The 22,580-nt window shown below is 43.9% G+C and overlaps 1 long non-coding RNA gene, 1 other non-coding gene and 1 pseudogene across 6 annotated transcripts; all 3 read left to right on the top strand.

Moving 5' to 3' along the window:
• The first annotated feature begins 2,233 nt into the window (after positions 1-2,233).
• On the top strand, positions 2,234-2,364 carry Gm23996. The gene has a single exon (XR_003949077.1). It is a non-coding gene; the product is annotated as a small nucleolar RNA SNORA70 (small nucleolar RNA).
• Positions 2,365-2,893: 529 nt separating this feature from the next.
• On the top strand, positions 2,894-19,868 carry Gm40805. 5 transcript variants are annotated; one of them, XR_872186.1, is made up of 5 exons: positions 2,894-2,975; positions 16,106-16,331; positions 16,770-16,925; positions 18,946-19,048; positions 19,758-19,868. It is a non-coding gene; the product is annotated as a predicted gene, 40805 (long non-coding RNA). The 5 variants fall into 5 exon arrangements; XR_872187.1 differs by lacking the exon at positions 2,894-2,975 and adding an exon at positions 11,397-11,427; XR_872189.1 differs by lacking the exons at positions 16,106-16,331; positions 16,770-16,925 and having other exon boundaries at positions 2,903-2,975.
• On the top strand, positions 6,846-7,796 carry Gm15900 (predicted gene 15900; annotated as a pseudogene).
• Positions 19,869-22,580: the final 2,712 nt, after the last annotated feature.

Genomic DNA, 22,580 nt, shown 5'->3' with positions numbered 1-22,580 from the left:
AAGAACAGAAGGTTAAAAAGAACTCTCCAAGCCAAAGCAACTTGTATATCCAGCCAGGGAGATAGGCTCAGGTTCCAAGGATCTCTGCTCTCAACCCTGCCTTTCTGTCCTTGTTTTACTCACCTGCAGCCTCTTGGGCCCACCCTGTGAGTCACCTTCACATTGGCAGCTGATTGGGTGTATTCGTTACTCTTGGCTCTGACAGAATATACCAGATAAAAGCAACTTAAGAGCTGGGTGTGGTGGTGCGAGCCTGTAACCTCAGCAGGAGTTCAGATCAAGGTCAGACATGGATATTATGAGTTCAAGAGAAACTTGGGCTATTTGAAAGTCTTCTTTATGATAACAAATAAACAAAACAGGAGCGAATGGAGGAGCATGTCAGCCTGACTTACAGATTGAGAGAGTACAGTCCGTCGTGGTGGGCAGCCCACAGCAGTGGGACATGCTCACATCTGGGCAGTAGAGTAGAGCTGTAAGGCTCACACCCCAGTAAGGCTCAGCAGAGGGTTTCTGCAATCTCCCAAACAGCAAGTGTTCAAGGACATGAACTGGGGTGGGAGCCATTTCACAATCAAACCGTAACAGTGGAGGTCTTCGTCTTTGCTTATTTTTAAGGCAAGGTGTCACTATTTTGCTCAGGTTGGTCTTGAACTCCTGGCGTGGCCGTCCTGCTTAAACCACCGAGAGGCTGGAATTACAGGTCTTTCACTATACACAGCAGGGGCTGACACTTTCAATTATGCTACCTGCCTCAACCCAAACAGGTCCTGAATGAATGTCCATCATCTGACTCGGGTTAAGACCAAGGCCTTGGACCCATGGGAATGCAAGGGTCAGGCTCAGAGAAATGGCAAAGCCTCCTCTAGTCCCGATGTCTAAAGCCCGTGGCTGCTGCCGAAAGACAGCATCTGAGCTAAGTCCTCCTTTCCATGTTGTGTGCGGTGAAAGCCTGAAGTTTCAGTTGCTGCTTTGAAGCTGTTCGCCTCCATCCAAGTACAGCCCACTCAACCCCAGGGTTCCATACACACATCTCTATGTTGCGCCTAGCTTGATCCCTTCAGTGTCTGTCTGTCTTTGTTCCTTTAACCTTCCAGTCAGGTTTCTGGGACCCAGGCCTTACCGGTCAGGGTAAAGAAACCTGTGGGCTTTGGCTGTCTTTATTTCTGGCCCAATTAACAGGGACCAGAAAGACAAAAATCATATGACACACAATTCACACATTTTGAGTACAGAGAGGGAGGATCGTCCAAGCGTGGGTGTGTGAAAGAAGTGGCTTCTAACACTGGACGGGGATCAGGGTGGGAGTGGGGGGGCATGTTCTTACTGTCATTTCTTTCTTTCTTTTTAAGATTTATTTATTTTATTTATTTGAGTACACTGCTGCTATCTTCATACTCACCAGAAGAGGGCATCAGATCCCATTACAGATGGTTGTGAGCCATCATGTGGTTGCTGGGAATTGAACTCAGGACCTCTGGAAGAGCAGTCAGTGCTCTTAACCGCTGAGCCATCTCTCCTGCCCCCTTTACTGTCATTTCTTAAAAGTTATATTTTCTCTTAAAATTCTTTGATTCAGATTATAAAGTTATGTGTTTCCTTTATTGCTGCTCTGGAGGCAGCCATCTCTCCATGCAGTTCAAACTGGCTTTTAACTCACTGTAAGCCCAGATAGGCATTGCCCTGGAGATGTTTCAACGGCCTGGCTGCCGGGATTGGATACACACCGCCACACTTTGCATAAATACATGATTATAGGCCAGTGAGATGACTAAGCAGGTAACAGCAATTGCTGCATAATCCTGATGACCTGAGTTCAATCCCTGGAGCCCACAGTGAGGAGAGAGAAACATCACCTTCTGACCTTCATATATATGCCATGACACACACACACACACACACACACACACACACAGAGAGAGAGAGAGAGAGAGAGAGAGAGAGAGAAAGTTTTTTTTATTACTAATTTGAAACAATATTTTAAAATTATGTTTAAAATTGGAACATGGGGCTGGAGAGATGGCTCAGAGGTTAAGAGCACTGTTTGCTCTTTCAGAGGTCCTGAGTTCAATTCCCAGAAACCACATGGTGGCTCACAACCATCTGTAAGGGGATCCGATGCCCTCTTCTGGTGTGTCTGAAGACAGCTATAGTGTACTCACATACATAAAATAAATAAATAAATCTTTTAATAATAAAATTGGAACATGACACAGAAAGCTAGAAGTTCCTTCTGCAGCCAAGTAAACTGACTAGCTTCCTTTTTCATTGGAACCTGGTACGCAAAAGCCATAAACAGTAGCTTCTCTTGGATGTATACTGCCAGTTACATGGGTGAGTTACCATAAGACACTTGGTCCAGTTTTTTGATGGCTTTTCAGGATCTCAAGGATGCCCCAAACTTAGACAGGTGTGTAGGGTGCTTTTGGGAAGCCCCAGAGCTCATAACTGCTATATCATCATGTCCAAATGCCTCAAATTGCAAAGTAAGGGGGTGATTGAAGCCTTGCCCAGAACCAAGTTCAAGTTCCCTGTCACTAGAAGAGCCACATCTCAGAGAAATAGGTTTAACCAAATTAATGCAGATGAATTAGAAGACAAGTGTGGTGGTTTGAATAGGAATGGCCCCTAGACGCTCATATATCTGAATGCTAGCCACCAGGGAGTGACTACTATTTGGAAGGATTAGAAAGATGAGGAGGCATGGCCTTATTGGAGGAAGTGTGTCACTGGGGTGGGCTTTGAGGTTTCAAAAGTCCTTGCCAAGCCCAGAGTCTCTTTCTCTGCTTACTGCTCAGGCTGTATATTCTCAGCTACTGTTCCAGTGTCTGCTTGCACGTCACCATGTGTTCTGCCTTGATGATAATGGACTAAATCTCTGAAACTGTAAGCCAGCCCTCAATTAAGTGGTCTCTTTTATAAGAGTTGCCTCAGTCATGGTATCTCTTCACAGCACCAGTGCCTAAGACGACAAAGTAAGTGAGATGCGGCTCATTCTGGATGGTTGTGGTGGGGCGGGGGTGGCAAACATATCCCCAACTGTGCTGTCCTGGATAAATGTCAGACTCTGTGCTCCTGTAAGAGCCATGGAGAACTGGGCTCCTGAAAGGAGAGCTGGGGATGAATGGGAAGGATGGACAAGAGAGGAATGAGACCAAGACAGAGTTTCTGATCAAGGCCCAATGTTTAGTTCTTAAGTCTGAATTTAAAGAGGGGAGGGGGAACCCATCCCCTACTTTTCCAGGATCTTGTCACTTTGTAAGGAAAGCAAGCTCAGCTGCTTAGCAGGCAGTGGCTTCTTGCAGGAAGCTGTAGATGTGGCAGGACAATAGACTTCACCTAGGTCGGAAGACTCCACCCTTGGTGGGCTAAGCCGACTGTGGCAAAACAAGGTCTGATTTAGCCCATCTACGGTTGGGGGAAGGGCACACTTAGCAGTCCCATGGGGGTGATGGGATGTAGAGTCCAGAGACTCGCCTACAATGGTGTCAGCAAGTCTGGAGTACACAGTACAGAGATAGAAACAACAAGAGGGATCTGTTTCAGCAAGAACTCTCAAAAGAGGTCCTCTGACCTCTATTCACACACCTGGCCATGCATACCCTTCACACACACACACACAAACTTAAAAAAATAATAATTTCATGTGTATATGTACCTTCCCAAAGGAAAAAGAACACACACTTCAATGTTTACCCTCCGTTCTAGGAAAGGCCATAGTGACTAAAGAGAACCCTCTTCTCCTGGATCCAGCTTTGTTTGTGACTGACAAAATCGAGTCCAAAGTGGCTTAGGCAAACAGGATTTGTTCAGATAACAAGTGGGTTCAGGTACAGGATAGGTAGGACTGAACAGGTACGCACGCATGTCACAGAACGCACGTGTAGATCAGCAGCCAGTGCTGTCTACCCACAGCCACAAAGCAAGCAGCACAGGCACAAAGCCACTGCAATTTCACAGGAGACGGAGACTCACGTTTGTCAAGGGTTTTTATACCACCCGGTGTCACTGAATTACCTATTACACAGTTCCGAGGTAGCAACTCAAACCCTCCTTCCCAGCTCTGGGCTCATTCCAGTGGAGCCAGGATAGGGAACCCAGAGAATGCAGGAGAAGGTGGAGACAGAGGTTCATCTCAGTGTACAACTTTAATTTCAAAGACAGAACATTTAAAGAAGAACATGTCCAAAGTGACAGAGGATGGACGTTAGGACAGTGTCCCCTCTTCCTGTGTCTCTACTCATTCTGTGTCAATATCATTCTCAATTTAGTCCCTGTCAGGTTGGCCAGTAGTGAGACCCCAGACATTGCGGCACAAAGCCCAGACTTGACTCCCATTGGTCAGGTTTGGCCACTGTTGTCCCAGGGAAATGCTAGGTTATGTGATTCCCCCAACACACACACAGGAGCCAATCTGATGCAACTCACAGCAGGGTCTTTATTCTATTTGAGCTAGCTTGCCCCCCGGGCCCCTCCCCCACAACGTACCACCATCACACAGTGGTGGGGGAGCCCTGAATGTCTATCGAGGCAGGGCTTTATAGAAAGTAGCAAGCAGGGAATGTGTGTGCAAGCATCTAATTGAAAAGCTCCTGTGGCTTTTAACATGATTGGTTGGTGCTGGGAGTCAGACAGTCTGCTCCCTCTGCACTGGTGGTCGTTAGGCAGGGGGTGGGCTTGGAACATGGGTGCAGGTTTGTTGGGGGGAATAACCTGGAGACACTGGTCTTGTTAAGGGAGTAACCTGGAAAGTCTGGTCTTGTTGGGGATTAGCTTAGAGACTGCAGCTAGGCTCAGGTTTTGTTGGGGGGCAACTTGGAAATTAATGCTAGGTACCAGCCTGTTAGTTTACCTGAGTTCAAACTTAGGTCAGGGTCTCTAAAACGGAGTCTGAATTTAAAAGCTTTGGCATCTTACCACCACCCAAGCCTAAACCAATCAGGAGTATGGTAGGACAGACATTAATATCTATTTTCTCTTGTTTTTCCACAATGAAAAGAATTCTTTGCATCGAATGTATCGTGCTTCAGATAAAGAAATAGATTTCCATTCACGCTTTATCTAAGTACAGCCTTTGCCTAAGCTCTGTTAAAGTTCTTGCTATCAAAACAACTTTTTTTTCCCTTGGCTTTTTTGAGACAGTTTTTTTTTTTGTTTTTGTTTTTGTTTTTTGTTTTTTGTTTTTTTTGGTTTTTGGTTTTGGTTTTGTTTTGTTTTGTTTTTCCCCTCTGTGTAGCCCTGGCTGTCCTGGAACTCACTCTGTAGACCAGGCTGGCCTAGAACTCAGAAATCCACCTGCCTTTGCCTCCCAAGTGCTGGTATTAAAGGTGTGTGCCACCACCACGACCGCTGGGCTTACAACAATTTTTAATCCATAGCTCTGAAAAGAAGGAATACTCGATCCCTTGTGGTCAGAGACATGATGATGGGCTGTATCAGAATGTGAGAGCGATTCAGTCTTATGACAAATGTCTGAGGGGCTGGGGCCCTGACAGCTCCCACACATTCCATTCTGAATGGTTTTGTCAAACTGCTTCTATAACAGGCTCCCAGACCCTTAGTAGGCTGCCAAACCTTAGCCCAAATGACACCATTACAGAGGTGTCATTCAGACTTTGGAACCTAGCATACTTGCCAAACTTGGCACATAACAAATATGGACTTTGCCAAAACAAAGACCTGATTTGCCAAAGTCCATATTTCTGGCAAAGCCCCTAAGTGTGCTAACCTTGCTTTTTAGCTTCTGTAGTTCCTCTCTTGGTTATCTGTTCTTGCTAACTGAGGTGTGTCAACCCAGGATGCAGGGTGGGCTTAAAAGTTCATCCTGAGAAAGGCACAGGACCACTCTCAGGTCCCAACCACCCAGTGTAGTCACCAGCCGGGTAATTAAGACTTCCTATTGGTTTGAACCTGTGTCTGATGGTCTTCTCTGGGGGATATTCCACAACATTGTCAGACATCTATGGTCATAATCAAAATGCACACATGTACTGAAAATGTCTGTTCAGCCTCTTCTCTACTCAACTGCCAAGAGTTATAGCAGGCATCGATCCTATGTGTTGGTGTGAAAAATCAAGCCACTCCCTTTTGGAAATTTGGAATTTTATGATATTAAGAGGTATGGGTTCCAAGTCTTACTAATTTTTTAAAAATTTTATTTCTAAAGTAGCCAGCTAATTTTTTCCTCTCAAAGGCAAGGACTCCTTGTGTGTAGGCCAGGCTGGTCCAGATATCACAGTCCTGACTCCACCTCCGAGGGCTAGGCTTACAGTCGGCATCACCATTGCCGCTATTTCATCATGGTTTTGTCTCCTTTTATTTTTCAGTGATGTTAGAGGTTAAGCTTAGAGTTACACTTATGTTGAACAAATGCTTTGCCAGGGTCACATCGCCAGCCTGTTTATTTTGATGTTCTTTTTTTTTTTTCATTTTAGAATTGATATTTATTTCACACCCCATGAACCCCACCCTTAAGGTATGCAATTCATGGTTTCAGCAAATCTGAAAGGGGGTGCAACTGCCACCACTGTCTATACCACCTAGCTCCAGAACATTCTATCTGCTCTTAAAGGGTTGCTGTAGCTGTGGGTTCTCCGGACTTTTCCTCAGAGCACAAGAACCCCATCAACAACCCTCAGCAAATCAAGGGGAGGCAGTGAAAGACATTTCCTTTTTTTTTAATGTTTGAAACAATGTCTCGCTCTCTCCCTCTCTCCCTCTCTCCCTCTCTCCCTCTCTCCCTCTCTCCCTTTGCCTACTTGCCTCATGGGACAGAGCAACTGTTAGATCCTTGGACTTCCATTCATAGCTGTTGCTGACCATTGTTGGGAGTTGGACTGCAGACTGTGGCGACAGACAAGGTGGCAAAAAAGCTGAGTTCTACTCTCTCATGGGTGAAGAACACAGTATCGCACACAGTCAGTCAGATGGCCAGTCAGGTGGCAAGTCCATCTGCCTCACTACACACTACATCCTCATCTACCACACTGTCAACACCAACACAGTCACCATCTTCCCCATCAAAGTTGAGTCCAGACGACTTAGAACTCCTGGCTAAGCTGGAGGAACAAAACAGATTAATAGAGACAGACAGTAAGTCTTTAAGATCAGTGAATGGGTCAAGAAGAAACGGTGGTTCCTCTCTTGTATCAAGTTCATCAGCCTCCAGCAACCTCAGCCACCTGAAAGAAAGAAAGAAGAAGGCAAGCTCCAAGGACAGCTTAACAGGTCTGACTCTAACCAGTACATTAGGGAACTGAAGGACCAGATAGCAGAGCTGATTCATGAGCTCAGATGCCTAAAAGGCCAGCAGGACTTCTCCAGCCGACCTCCTTTTGATGGAATCCACATTGTCAGCCATCTAATAGGAGACGATGAATTGTTCCACTCATCGGATGAAGGTTTTATAGATAGTTCCTTACCGGAAAGTGCCATTGGTTTTCCTTTGCACAGAAAATCTGGCCCAATGTCTCTGAATCCCGCTTTGGCAGATGGCAGTGAGAGCGAAGCAGAAGATGGTATGCTGGGAACTCAGGAAGTGACCCTGAGGCTCCACAGAAGCAGCCCCCACAGAGAGGGTCCTACTCAACTACCCTGTGATCGTCACTGTGACAGCCGGAGTCTTGAGGGCAGCAGTGTTACATGAGAAGAGCTGGAGCCATCCCTTGTCCTGTACATATGTCTGTTTACAGTGTTATCTGACTGTCTTTGCCAAATGCTCACTGAATTTCCATTGCCACAGTAGAATGAAGTATGCTAATTGGTAAACGGGGTTCTAACAGTATTACTGAATATAAATTTTTCCTATTTAGAAAAAAAAAGAAAAAAACAATGTCTCACTATATAACCTTGAACGCTCTGAAGCTGTCTATGTAGACGATGAACTCACGACTGCCTCTGCCCCACAGCGCTAGGATTAAAAGCAAATCCCACTACGCCAGGCTTAAAGAAGGACTTTCTACTCACTGACAGGCAAAAGGAACACCAAATCTTTCAGGATCTAGAAGAACAAGAATAATGAGAAGTTTGAGATTCATGGCAGCTCGCTTACGACCCGACCCGGTCATCTCGGACAAGAAGGCCGAGAAGCTGAGGCAGTCCCTTCTCCCTGGTTTTGGCAATGAAGGAGCTAAAATGAACCAGACATCCTCCTCTGGACTGGACTGTATTAAAATCCCGAAAAGCTGCTGGAGAGATGGCTCAGCGGTTAAAAGCATGGATTTCTCTTCCAGAGGTTCTGAGTTCAAATCCCAGCAACCACATGGTGGCTCACAACCATCTGTAATGGGATCCGATGCCCTCTTCTGTGTGTCTGATGACAGCTGCAGTGTACTCGTAGATAAAATAAACAAAATCCAGAAAAGCAAAACAAACAGAAAGGACTGTGCACCCATCAGCAGCCATTCCTGTCAGCTCTAGGCAACAATGAATCTAGAATCTGGTTTCTGTGACTGTGTTGCCAAGGTTCCGAGGTCTCATATAATTGAGAATCACAGACAGGTAGCTGGAATTCTTTGCTCTGTCTGGACAGAAACTCTGGAATGAGCAAGTACTCCTAGAGCTGATAACCCTGAGTCACAGAAACTCACAGAGCAGCCTTCCAAACCCAGAACCAGAGGTCTACGTCTCAAGCTTCCTTCCTTCCTTCCTTCCTTCCTTCCTTCCTTCCTTCCTTCCTTCCTTCCTTCCTCCCTCCCTCCCTCCCTCCCTCCCTCTCCTCTCTCTCCTCTCCTCTCCTCTCCTCTCCTCTCCTCTCCTCTCCTCTCCTCTCCTCTCCTCTCCTCTCCTCTCCTCTCCTCTCCTCTCCTCTCCTCTCCTCTCCTCTCCTCTCCTCTCCTCTCCTCTCCCCTCCCCTCTCTCTCTCTCTCTCTTTCTTTCTCTCTTTCTTTCACATTTATTTATTTTATGTACATGAGTACACTGTCACTGTCTTCAGACACACCAGAAGAGGGCATCGTATCCCATTACAGATGGTTGTGAGCCACCATGTGGTTGCTGGGAATTGAACTCAGGACCTCTGGAAGAGCAGTCAGTGTTCTCAACCACTGAGTCACCTCTCCAGCCCTACTATTCCCCTTCTTAATACTCAATCACTCTTTGTATTTTTTTTAACTTTCTTTTAGTGTTTTTGTTTTGTTTTGAAGACCATGTCTCACTCTAGCTATGGCTGTCCTGGAATTCGATGTGTAGACAAGGCTGGCCTCAGACTCACAGATCCTCCTGCCAAGTGCTGGGATTATAGGAGTTGGCCACCAAGTTTGGTTCTTTGTAGTGTCCATTCTTGGTTATTTCTGGAGTTCTTTGGTGGCCATTTAGAGTTGCAGTTATTTTGGGGTAATGGGGCAGAAGCTCATAAAACTGGCTTGAACTGGCTATATAGCCAAAGATGGCTCGCCTGCCTCTGTCTTTTAAATACTTGTGGGCTGGCTGGTGTTAGAATTCTGGGACTTGACTGTAGAGACCCTAGGCTCCCTGTAACTCAGCTACATCTCATTGTCAACATTGTTATCTTCATTAGAACTGGAAGCCAGAGTCCTGTCTGTTCTTTGTACCCCACGAGCTGAAATCACAGTAAAGATCAGAAACACAAAGAACATTTAGGAGATTGTTGAGCAACATTTTGCAACACTGGATGCAGGTGCTAAATAGGCCTCTGTGGCAAACAGCCTGCTCTGAGACGGACTCCAATTACAGCCATGGGAAGGATGTGGGAGGTTCCTGTGTGGATTCAGCCCTGCACGTGCACAGCTGTGCACCTGTTATGGGCTTTGCATATGCACTAGTCTCAGGTCAAGTTTACCAATGGATCCTAAACCTGGTACCATACCAACCGCAGGCTTTTTTGCTGAATCACAGGGGAAGTGCACCACCTTGTGTCATGATGGAGAATAGCCACAGTGGTACAGGGTCATACAGGGTTACTAGTCATTGCTAGGTGGGAGTCCTCCAAGCCAAGTTGCCTGAAGTAATTAGCTGGGATACACTTGCCTCAGGCAGTCTGAAGGTGCTTTGAGGACAGTGCAGCTAGTCTGTAAGAGGGGCTGCTAGGCTCTAATAGCTGTGGACCCAGCAACAGCTTAGCTCACTCACTGAAAAGGCAAACATTAAAAGGTACTTACAAGAAAGACAGTGATGTTAACTTTTTTTTTTTTTTTTTTTTTTTTTTTTGAGACAGGGTCTTACTGTGTAACCCAGTCTGTCCTGGAACTCACTCTGCAGACCAGGCTGGTCTCAAACTCAAGATACCTGCCTGCCTTCCCTTGCTTCCCAAGTGCTGGATTAAAGGCAAGCACCACCACCCTGCCCTCTACTCATTTTCACGGCCGATTTACAGACTGTATAAACACACCACATTTTGCGTCTCCACTTGTTAGTTGACAGACATTTTGGGGGCTTTTATTTTTTAGCTGTTACGAATGTCTAGCTGCCAACAGTTGTGCACACGTTTGTGTGTCTAAGTTTACCACTTTAGGAAATCATCAGTAGGTCTTCTCTTTCTTTCTTTCTTTCTTTCTTTCTTTCTTTCTTTCTTTCTTTCTTTCTTTCTTTCTTTCTTTCTCTCTTTCTCTCTCTTTCTCTCTCTCTCCCTCCCTCCCTCCCTCTCTCCCTCCCTCCCTCCCTTCCTTCCTTCCTTCCTTCCTTCCTTCCTTCCTTCCTTCCTTCCTTTCGTAAATTTAAAAATTTATTTATTTTATGTGTATGACTACACTGTCACTGTCTAAAGACACACCAGAAGAGGAAATCAGATCGCAATTATAGATGGTTGTGAGCCACCATGTGATTGCTGGGAATTGAACTCAGGACCTCTGGAAGAGCAGTCTGTGCTCTTAACTTCTGAGCCATCCCTGCAACCCATCATCAGTAGGCTTTCTAAAGTAGCTGTACTATCGAGCTTTACTGTATGTCATAGTTGGGCCAAATTTCACATGTTTGTGGTACTCTATTTTCTTTTTTTTTTTTTTTAAGATTTATTTATTATTATAGATAATCACACTGTTGATGCCAGAAGAGGGCGTCAGATCTCATTACGGGTGGTTGTGAGCCACCATGTGGTTACTGGGATTTGAACTCAGGACCTTTATAAGAACAGTCAGTACTCTTACCCGCTGAGCCTTCTCACCAGTCCCCAGTACTCTATTTTCTTGACAGTTGTTTCATTTTGGGTTTTATTTCTGACTAGATAGTTAAGATAATATTTTAATATTTTCCAGCCAGTTATGATGATGGCATATGCCATAGTCATAGTGGTAAAGAAGTGGAAGCAGAAGGATCATGAATTCGAGGTCATCCTCAGCTACATAGTAAATTGGAGGCTAGCCTGGACTACATAAGAATGTGTCCCAAAACATCATCATCATCATCATCATCATCATCATCATCAACAACAACAACAACAACAAGAACAACAACCAAAAGACAACCTACAAGGTCTGGGTGTGGCTGTTAGTGAATGCTTGCTAAACATACACAGATCCCTGGGTTTGAGCCCAATCAGTCCAGAAGACTGGGCATGGTGGTTCATGTCTGTAATCCTAGCACCGAGGAGTTGAAGGCAGGAGGATTAGCAGTTCAAAGTCATCCTTGCTTATGTGGTAAATTTGAAGCCAGTCTGGGATACAAGAGACCCTTTTGCAAAAACAGCAAAAAACAAAAAAAATACTCTCAGTTTTTTGTGGTTGGGCATTTTCCTAGTTTGGTCTTTTCAATTTGAGACAAGAGACAAGAAAGTCCCTGCCTTTAATCTTCAAGTACGTCTCGGTATCTCCATGTATCATTAGCCCAAGGCTTACTCATATGTTAAAAAGAGCTGGATTTTCTTTATCTGATTTATCAGTTGTTTATTATAATGTACACCATATGAACCTAAGGCTAAAAAGCCCTATAGTATATAATAGATTCTTCATTACAGGTCTGTGTACACTAAAAAGTTCTGGGCAAGTATGTAACTACAGTTCTAGGGGTGTGAGGGCCAAACAGAAGGGTTTCTGGAGCTTGCTGGGCAGCTAGCCTACCAACCAGTGAGCTGCAGGCTCAGTGCCCGCTTCTGCCTCAAAAAGTAACACGGAGATGTAGGAAATACTGAACTCCAGTTTGCATCTGTATCCTCCTTACACAGGCAATCATAGCCACTTGTGGGCATGCAAGCATGCCTGTAAAACACACACACACACACACACACACACACACACACACACACACACACACACACATTTACACACACATGCACACACATGCACACTTGCACATTCATGCATGCATGCACACACACACATGCACATACTCATACACACGTACACACATAACACTCACACACATTTACATGTAAGCATGTCCACAACACACATGTATATACACATATGCTCACATACACATGCACACACATGCACACAACACTCATACACACGAAAGCATGCTCATAACACACATGCACACATGCATGCACACGCATTCTATTTAACAACTACCAGTTTCCTTCCTTCCTTCCTTCCTTCCTCCCTCCCTCCCTCCCTCCCTCCCTCCCTCCCTCCCTCCCTCCCTCCCTCTCTCCCTCCTTCTTTCCTTTTCTGTTTTTGTTTTTTCGAGACAGGGTTTCTCTGTGTAGCCCTGCATCTTGTTCTATAGACCAGGTTGACCTTGAACTTAGAGAGCCATCAGCCTCTGCCTCCTGAGTGCTGGGAGCAAAGGTGTGTGCCACCACCACCTGGCAAGCACCTGTTTCATAGCCAAACACCGAAATCTGTAATTGTGCCATATCTTTGCTGACCCTGACTTCTCATGCTTCATTCTTGGCCCTGATCTAGTCGGTTTTCTTCTTAGCTTTATACTGAAATTTGATTTATACAGTGATAATACTTGATTTTCTTAACCACAATACAGATATGATCTTATATCTCCTTTTTTATTTATCCTTTTATTTTTCTCTCTTTTTTTTCATTTTTTGTTTTATTGTATTTTTTTTTCTTTTGTGACAGGGTCCTACCATGTATCCTCCTGGCCTTGAACTTGTAACTTTTTTCATTTTATATTTTATGTGTGTGTGTGTGTGCACATGTGCATGTGTACATGTGTGATATGTGTGTGCCTATGTGTGTATGCACGTGTGTGTGCTTGCTTGCTCTTATTGTAGAGTGTTGTGTGTAGAGGTCAGAGGACAACGTGCAGGAGTCAGTTCTCTCCTTCCTTCCACCTTATGGGTTCCTGGAGATCAAACTCAGGCCCTTAGGCTTGATAGTTAATACCCTTAAGCTCAAAGGATGTGCACAGTAGGCAATCTCTCTGCCTCCAGCCTGAGTCCTGGCATAACAGGTATGTGCCACCTCACCTGGCTTAAGTTTGGATTTTGCAGACAGAAAATTACAGGAGCTACTCAAAATATTACTGGAAATACTTCTTTCAATAGGAGAGGTGACCATTCACATTTACTGTCCTCTTTGAGAGACATTTTTACCATACTTTGTTCTCCCTGTTAAATTATGTAATTTCTATCCGTCAACATTTTTTTTTTTGTTTAACACAATTATAAAATAGCCTCTTCTAGCTCATATATATTTTCCATGCTAGTATCATTTATCTTAAAAATAAACATTACTGCTTCACCATATCCATGTCAGAGCCCTTGCCTAGCATATGTGGTTCAGTCTCTAGCACAGGAAAAATATGTATATGGTGTGTGCATGAGTGCACATTATTGTATATGTGTATGTATGTGCTTGCATGCATGTATGTGTATATGTATGTATGTATATTTATTGTGTTCATGTGTGTGCACATGTGTGTATGTATGAATATATAGATGTATATATAGTGCACTTATGTGTGCACTTATGTGATATATATATATAATATATGCATATATATATATACATATACAGTGTGTGTGTGTGTACATATCTAGGTCTGTGGGTGGTGTCTGGGATTCACAGCAAGACTCTATAGGGGCAGGGGAAGAGCAAGCAAACAGAATAATTTGACTGAGGAGATGGCTTTCTCAGAGGACCAGAAATCAGTTCCTGAGCCCATGCCAGGCAGCTCACGACTGCCTGTAGTTACAGTTGTAACTGATGCCCTCATCCTCCTGGGTTACCTATAGTCACATGAGCACAGCCTCACACATCACACACATGCACACAATTAAGAAATAAAAGAAGTAAAAAATTGCTTGTTTATTGCTAGCGGGTTAATTGGGAGAATTGAAAAGATAAGAGAACAGCCCTGGGCTTTGGTGGAGGTAGAAGCTGTGGGAAGCAGCTCCAATTCTCCATCTTGAGGTTATTTGAATCTCCGTGCTTCCAAGGATACACACTCCCACCCCTCCCCCCCAGATCTCAGACCACCGAGGATAAGACACTGGCTGGAGGGTGCTGGAGCCCTAGGAGGTGGCAGCTGGCCAGGGGGGCTTCCCAGTGCAGAGAGAATGGCAACTCATAGCCAGGTCTGTTACTGGAGCCAATGCTGATACCAAAGTGGAAGGGTTTGCTCTCATGGCACCGACAGGGGTAGACTGCAAAAAGCTGTGAGGAAATTACCTCTGACTGCTGCAGGGTCTGACCAGGGAGACCTGGAAAGGCTGGGTGAGCTTTGCACAGTAGCCAAGCAAAGAAAGCATGCGCAGGCCAGAGAAAATGGCTTCGTAACCAACTTCATCCATTCCCTAACCCTAACCCTAACCCAAACCCTAAACTCTAAACCCTGACCCTGACCCTGACCCTGAGCCTAACCCTGACCCTGACCCTAACCCTGATCCTGACCCTGGCCCTGAGCCTGAGCCTGAGCCTGAGCCTGAGCCTGAGCCTGAGCCTGAGCCTGACTCTGCCTCCAGCCAATTCTCCTTCTGTTGAGCTTCCAGACTAGAGCAAAGTGATCCCTACCTCTGGGACAAGCCACAGGTTTCCACTGCACAATCAAAACCATTCTCATTCCTTTCTCATAATGAGAAGTGTTTATCAGTGGTGACAGTCACAGTCTCCCTCTCTGGAAAAGGGGTTTATAGTTGATAAAACAAACAAACAAACAAACAAACAGGCACTATCTCCAGGTCTCTGTGTACAGGGATCCGACTCATTATCCAGGTTCCAGAGGCAGATAGCGCTCCACTGGCTTCAATGGTGGTTTCATGTGATGGTGCTAGGTTTACTACATTTCTGCATATTCAGTCTAGAGACTGGATCGGTGTATCCGAAATCTGGCCCTCCTCCACAAGCATTGACTGACCTCACAGAGCTCTTTGAAGTTTGTCTGTGGTATTTAGGGACCCCAGGAAACCAACCATCCTGGTCTTTTGTTTTATACCAGTATGTGCCTGTCTGATTCGCCAGCAAAACAGATGCCACAATAGGATCCTTCTGCACACATTTATTGGGAGAGCTTGATTGCAGAGGCGAAAAGACCCCAAGCCCCAGAACTGGCGCTGCTTATATAGGCCTAGGAGAGGCATGTCTCACACCCGATTGGTTATGCTTTCAGTACCTCATTTACATGTCCACACCCGATTGGTCTATGCATCCAGTACCTCATTTACATGCCTCATTTACATATCTACACCCGATTGGTCATGCATTCAGCACCTCATTTACATACCTCGGTCCAGGCAGTGACTCGGCAAAAAAACTCTACTGCACATGCGCACATTGGTTGTTTACCCAAACTTATGGGTGATGGCCAGCGGTAGCCAGCGCCACCTTGTAATGGCATATGTGGCTTCCCACACCAGTCTGTCCAACTCTTCCTGACATTGGATGACATACTCCATCCTATGGCCTCAATCCATCTGTCCCTGCTAAACCTTGCCAGAATGCTGGTCTGCACCCTAGTGCCATGTCTTGGATCTAACGCTCGGCTCTCCCACCGATTTTACTATTCCTCTTCAAGTGAATGGTTTTCTGTTTATGCAATCTCTACTGGGTCAGCTCAGGATCAGAGCAGCAGATCCTGAGACCATCCCTCTAGTCACACAATAACAACCTTGCCCACATGCTTTCCCTGTTCCTACTTTCCACTCTGATGTTATACAAATGCTCAACTTCAACCTCTCCTGCAGCTGGGGTTTGCAGTGATTGACAGGAGGCATTAATTCTCTTTTTGAATTCTTCCTTGTGTTTTACTCCAGACAACTGGACTGTCCTACGATCCCCTGGCTCAGTGAAGTGAGGTTCTGTTCGTTATTACCGTCATATTGTCAGTGCAACCTCCTTATATTCTGCGAGGTTGCCTGCAACATCTTCCTTTCCCTTCCACTGAATGGCCACATTCCAACCTAGGAGCTTGTCCCTTAAGCTTTAATATATTCGACCTGGAAGATACCTGGATTTGGGAGAATAGACATTGTAAAGGCAGTAAGTGCTTTGCATGTGCGTGTGCATGTGTGTACGTCTGCTTTTGTCTGTCTATCTATGTCTCTCTGTATGTTCATGCTCACATGGGTATGGGTACATTAGCAAACGTGTGTGTGGAGGCCAGAGACCGATCTTGAGAGTTATCCTCAGGAACACTGTCCATCCATGTTAAGATGAGGTTCCTTTCTCTTTTGCCTGGGACTCACCAATGAGGTAGGACCGACTGGCCAGGAATCCCCCTGCCTCTGCTTTCCCAGCACTGAGATTACAAACATGTGCTACTGTGCCTAGTGCTTCTGTGTGGGTTTTGGGTTGAATTCATGTCCTTGAGTTTGTGAGGCAAGGGGCTTAATCGGTTGAGATATCTTCCTGGGCCAATGGATGCTTCTGGTTAAATTTTAGAAAATATTTTAAAAGATTTATTTAATTTTATTCTAGGTGTATGCAGGCAAACTATCCTCTCTGAGCCAAATTTGAGATTGCTGTGAGAAGGGGGTTGAGGGAAGAATCTTTAAAGGTGAAACCACAAGAAGACCTTCAATATCCATGAAAACAAGAAAAAAATTGGCCTGTCTGGCAAGTTAAGTAGTTAAGGTGACTCAAAACAATCTTTGGTATCTTTATAGAAGATTATGTATATATATAATATTAATATATAATATGTTATATGACATATAATACAGAATACATATAATATACACATACATATAATACATATAAACATATACACATAATAATATTAAATGCATGTAATACATATATACATACATAACATATAGCAACATATAACATACAATATACAATACATAATATAACACATAGCATATAACACATACATATTATATACAGTACATATAAGTATACATTTTATATTATATATTATACATTACCTATTACATACTGTATATTATTATTATATTTCATTTACTATGCATTATATATTATACATAATATGTATTATATATTACACGTGATATCATATATCATATAGCATGTTATACATGTCATATGTCATACATCATGTGCCATATATCATATATTATATAACTAGATATATCATAGCAAGTAGATAGTCACAGCTGTACATTTTTGGGTGGGGGTCACTGAGTCAGAGTTATGAGGAACTTATCTTTCAGGGATTTTCAGTCAGAGACAAAAGGCTAGTGGCTACCAAGATGGCTGCCTAGTATAAAATGGAGTTTCTTTAGCTTGCACAAACAATGCTCTACTCCTAGTCAAATATCCTTAGGGAGAGTTAAATTTAAAATAATATTTGGCCTTTGTACTTAGCTCCTCAAGGTCCATCCATGTGGTAGCATGTACCAATTCATTCTCTCTCTCTCTCTCTCTCTCTCTCTCTCTCTCTCTCTCTCTCTCTCTCTCTGTTTGCTTTTTGTTTTTGGTCCGTTTGTGTTTGTTCACGCAGTGCCTGAAGAGACCAGAAGAGGGCATCAGAGACCCTGGAATTGGAGTTGCAGACAATTTTTATTTTTTATTTTTTTATTTTTTCCTGCTATGTGGTTTCTGGGAACTGAACCCAGGTCCTCTGCAAGAGCATTGAAGGCTCCTAACTGCTGAGCCATCTCCAGCCCCTTCCTTTTAACTTTTTGAGGTCAAAGTGTTAGCAAAGGCAAGGAATTAGACTGTTCTAATTTCTGTTAATGTCACGAATTTACCCAGCTTCCATTTCCTCCAGGTCTTGGAGCTTATCCTAGGATACAATTATTTCTTTTCTGATTTGGTTCCCAGCATGATGGCGTTTTGTCCATGAAGAGCAATAAACAAAGCCAGGAAGTCACAGGGACACCCAAAACTAAGCAAATAAAAACAGTTATCAACTCCAGGGGAAACGAAACAGCTTGGAAATGATTGCATAATCCTTATGCTGTAACGCTTCATATCTCTCTGTTCAGTTTTAACCTTGATACTTTGGAAGGGGAGGAGTGGATCGCTGAAACAGATGAAGTCTCATAGTCCACAGGAAGAATCAATAGAAAATGAGACCCACATCAAAAACAAACCGCACAAATACATTGCTTGGAAATGTGGCAGTAAATTAAAATAGTGAGTTGGAAGGCGTCAAAGCATAGCCCGGTGTGGAGTGGGAAGTGGAGAGGGAAGGAAGTCGGTCTTGCTCGGGGCTGCCTCATTGTCTTTATAGAGCCACGACACATGCTTCTTGATTATGGAAACACATTCAGAGAATGTGCTAGTGGTTGTCATCCTTGTACTAAAGTCGTGGAGTGTATTATACAAACTTAGACGGTCATGACACAGTGACGTCTGAGGTGACGTCATCTTACGAACCGCGGCCTCTACGTGGTCCGCCATTGGTGGACCGCAGCACACACGCAGCAGTGTTTGCATGTCTGTGTGGCTTCATGGTGTCTGTAAAAACCACACTTCCAAACAGAATGAGAGAGAAGGGTCTCATCGTTTTCTAGAAGCAAACTTGTGCTGCAGCCCTTGAAGTCGTGGTTTGGGGAAAATGCCAGAAGTATAAAGCAGAAAAGAACAGCAAGTACCTCGCTCCCTGAAGATAATTGCTCGTAAGACTGCAGCTCAGAATGTTTCCTCCCAGTCCAGTACTTAACCCAGCTCATTTCTTTTGCAGCTCAAGATTCAATTGAACTCAATCAGCCCACGCTGGGCATTATGCCCAACTGCAGCGTTAGGTGCTCAGAACGAGACACGGTCCTGACCTTTCATTGTTACAGGTTAGATTTACCACAAAGAAGCAATAGCAACATTTGTTGATTGCCTTGAGACATCTTTGCATTAATTCTTAGAAACTACATTCATTTATTTGGGAGAATAGGGGTATCGTGGTGTGCATGTAGAGGCTTGTGGAAGTCAGATCTCTCCTTCCACCATGTGGGTTCAGGTAATTGAGTCAGATTGTCCAGCTTGGCTGCCAGTAGCAAGACTCTTTACACGATGAGCCATTTCTCCAGGCCACTTTCAATTCTTATTAACAAGCCGATATTGTATCCATTGAGCTTGCCCCGGTGACTCCAGAAGTAGTGGGAAACTCTGCCAAGGCCAGTAACATACTTTCCAAAAGAAATAGACACAGTCTAAATCAGTCATCTATTAAGTCTAATTCTTGGTATATATTTGCCACATGTGATTACAGGCCCTGACTTTGCGTGAGTTACCCTAGTCATGGCTTCAGAGTAAAGAAGGTAGAGGGCAGTGAAGTTGCCGGGTGACCACCAGATGACTGACTTCTTGCAATTTTATAATCCTAATAATAAAAGTTATAAGCTGAGCATAGTGGTACATTTCTGAGTTCCCATCACTTGGGAAAGGGATGCTGGAAGCTTGTTTGAAGTCAGACTGGGCTAAACAGAGGATCTTGTCTTTGAAGAACTGAAAAGAAGACTCAAATTATGTACGTTTTAGAGCTAATTGTTGTTTTCACAGGTAAATTCTCAGCTCCAGTGCCTGCTCGCCACCGTGTTCCCTTCCACGATGATCATGGACTCAACTCTCTGAAACCATAAGCAATTTCCCAATAAACTCTTTCTTCTGTAAGTTACCTTGGTCAAGGTGCCTCTTCAGAGCAAAAGGAATGCGCCTAAGACAGCTGGTAGGCAAACGGGCTTTAGTTGAGTTAGATCTTGGCTTTTTGAAACAGAGTTTCAATGTGTGGCCCAGGCTGGCCTTTCATTCACTCCATAGCCTAGGATATCCTCAAACTTGTGATCCTCTGCCTCTGCATTTAAAGTGCTGAAATTACATTTTATTTCCCATTTAAATGCTATTCTTTTTTTGTTTGCTTGTTTTTTTGTTTTTTGTTTGTTTGTTTGTTTGTTTTTTGAGACAGGGTTTCTCTGTGTAGCCCTGGCTGTCCCGAAACTCACTTTGTAGACCAGGCTGGCCTCAAACTCAGAAATCTGCCTGCCTCTGCCTCCCGAGTGCTGGGATTAAAGGCGTGCGCCACCACGCCCAGCTTAAATGCTATTTTTTCATTTCTTTCATCTTTGTGAACAAAAGGGTGACCCCAAGCCTGGTATCAAGACTGTGTTAGTTTGTTTTCTTTTTGTTTATTTGTTTGTTTTTTTGGTCAGCTTGACACAAGTTAGACAACAGTTGAGAAGAGGTAACCTCGCTTGAGAAAATGTCCCCGCAGGATTGGCCTGTAGGCAAGTCTGTGTGTTGGGGGGTATTTACTTGATTAATGATTGAAGTGGGAGAGCCACTGCGGGTGGTCCCCCTCCCGGACAGTCAGTCCTCCCTGGCTGTATAATAAAACACGCTGATCAAGCAAGCTTGAGTAGCAAGCCAATAAAATGTGTTCCTCCATGGCCTCTTGCTTCAGGTTTCTACCTTGAGTTCTTGTCCTGACCTCCCTTCATGACCTACTGTAAGGAATAAGATGAGATAAACCCTTTCCTCTCTGGGTGTTTTTTTTTTTTTTTCTTACAGAACGTCAACAGGGGAGTGGGGGGCTTGAGAGATGGCTCAGCAGTTAGGAGCATCGACTGCTCTTCCAGAGGTCCTGAGTTCAATTCCCAGCAACCACATGGTGGCTCGCAACCATCGTAATGGGCTCAGATGCCCTCTTCTGGTGTGTCTGAAGACAGCTATAGTGTATTCATATACATAAAATAAATAAATGATTCTTTACAAAAGAAAAGAAAAAAAGAAAAGAAAAAAAGCCAACTAGGACAAATAACCAGAAATATGCTAAATTAAAAAAGCTAGAACTACAGTTAAAAATGCCAAAACATCCTGAGTACCAGCTGGACCTGGATTGCTTATGACCCTGTCTTAAACAAAAAAAAACCAAACAGGGCGGGTGAGACGGCTTATCAGAAAAGGAACTTAAGAAGAAATATGATTCCAGGGAGTGTCCTCTGACCTCCACAGGCTTGCCATGGTGTAGATACGCTCACATATGTACACAGGAATAAGCGTATAAATAATGAACTGGAGAGATGGCTCAGTGGTTAGAGCACTTGCCACACAAACATTATGATCAGAGTTCAGATCTTGGCGTTCCCAGAATTCACAGAAATGCTGTGTGGGTGTCAAAGCCTGTGATTCAGGACTTGGAAGTTGGAAACAAGGGATCCCTGGGGCAAGATAGCAAGCTATACTAGCTGGTGTCAGCGAACTCTGATCCAAGATGTCACCCTCAGGTCTCCACAAGCCTGTCACACACACACACTACACATGAATATCGATACACCACATGGATGAATGCACACAACACGGAAAAAATGAAAATAAATAAAAACCTCTAAATTCCCATCTGCGTGAAAGCTGAACTGTAGTTAAATCTTTCCTTCCGCCAAAGTCTTCACTTAGAGAGGCCAAGCTTTTCCATCAAGGCCCCCATTGGCATACGGAAGGCCAAACAGTACGAAACCTAACCGGCAACATCCAATTCATGCCTCATCAGGGCAATATTTAAACACTGTCTTAATTTTTCTGCCGCTTTCCAATTGTATAATGGCAGCCAGTGTATAGGCCTAAGTTTTATAAAATAAATTTTTTCTTTTTGCCTTTACCCTGGAACTAGGACATTTTAAATTACAAAAATGTATTTGTAGAGTCACTGTTGGGTATTTTTGCAATTGTGAGCAATATCTCTAGATACAACAGCAAGTGATTGGGAGGCCTTATGCAAGAAGCTCCGAGGAGAGTCTGTTTGGAAAGTATCAAGATAATAAAGTCCATTCCATCAATCTTGTCAATTTAGCTACATTATTCTAACATCAGTCCTAACTTAGAGAGTTTGCAACTCTATACCTGAATTATGTTTTGATTTTACCTTAGATTACCATCTGGAAACAGTCCTTTCAAATCTACATTATCTTCCTCAATACAAAACAACTGAAGTTTGATTATGAAACTATAACTAGTCTTCAACCCTATCAGAGATCCAAGAATGAATTACATATTATCTGAATGTATAGGAAGCACAAAAACATAGCTTCCAAAACTTAACCAATTTGCAGAGACAGCTGGTACCTGGACAGTCCCCTATATTTCTTATAATGTTGGAGCAGCTGTCTTCAGCCTTCTGGCTCAGAACCATCTGACAGACCTTACATGAAGCAGGAATAATGGTTAGTATGGTTAATAAAGTCATAACAACTTTTTGGGAGTAGGGAACTCCACTGCTCAATTAGAAAACCACACAAGACAAATATCACACAAGAGAAATATCACACAAGAGAAATATCAGTAAATAAAAGAAATGTGGTTGATCCACTGACTAAGAAAATGCCAAGTAAA

The sequence above is a fragment of the Mus musculus genome, chromosome 10 (assembly GCF_000001635.26).
Source record: "Mus musculus strain C57BL/6J chromosome 10, GRCm38.p6 C57BL/6J".
In the NCBI taxonomy this organism is placed as follows: Eukaryota; Metazoa; Chordata; class Mammalia; order Rodentia; family Muridae; genus Mus; species Mus musculus.
The sequence above is the reverse complement of the archived record's forward strand: the minus strand, read 5'-3'. Positions and strand labels throughout refer to the sequence as shown.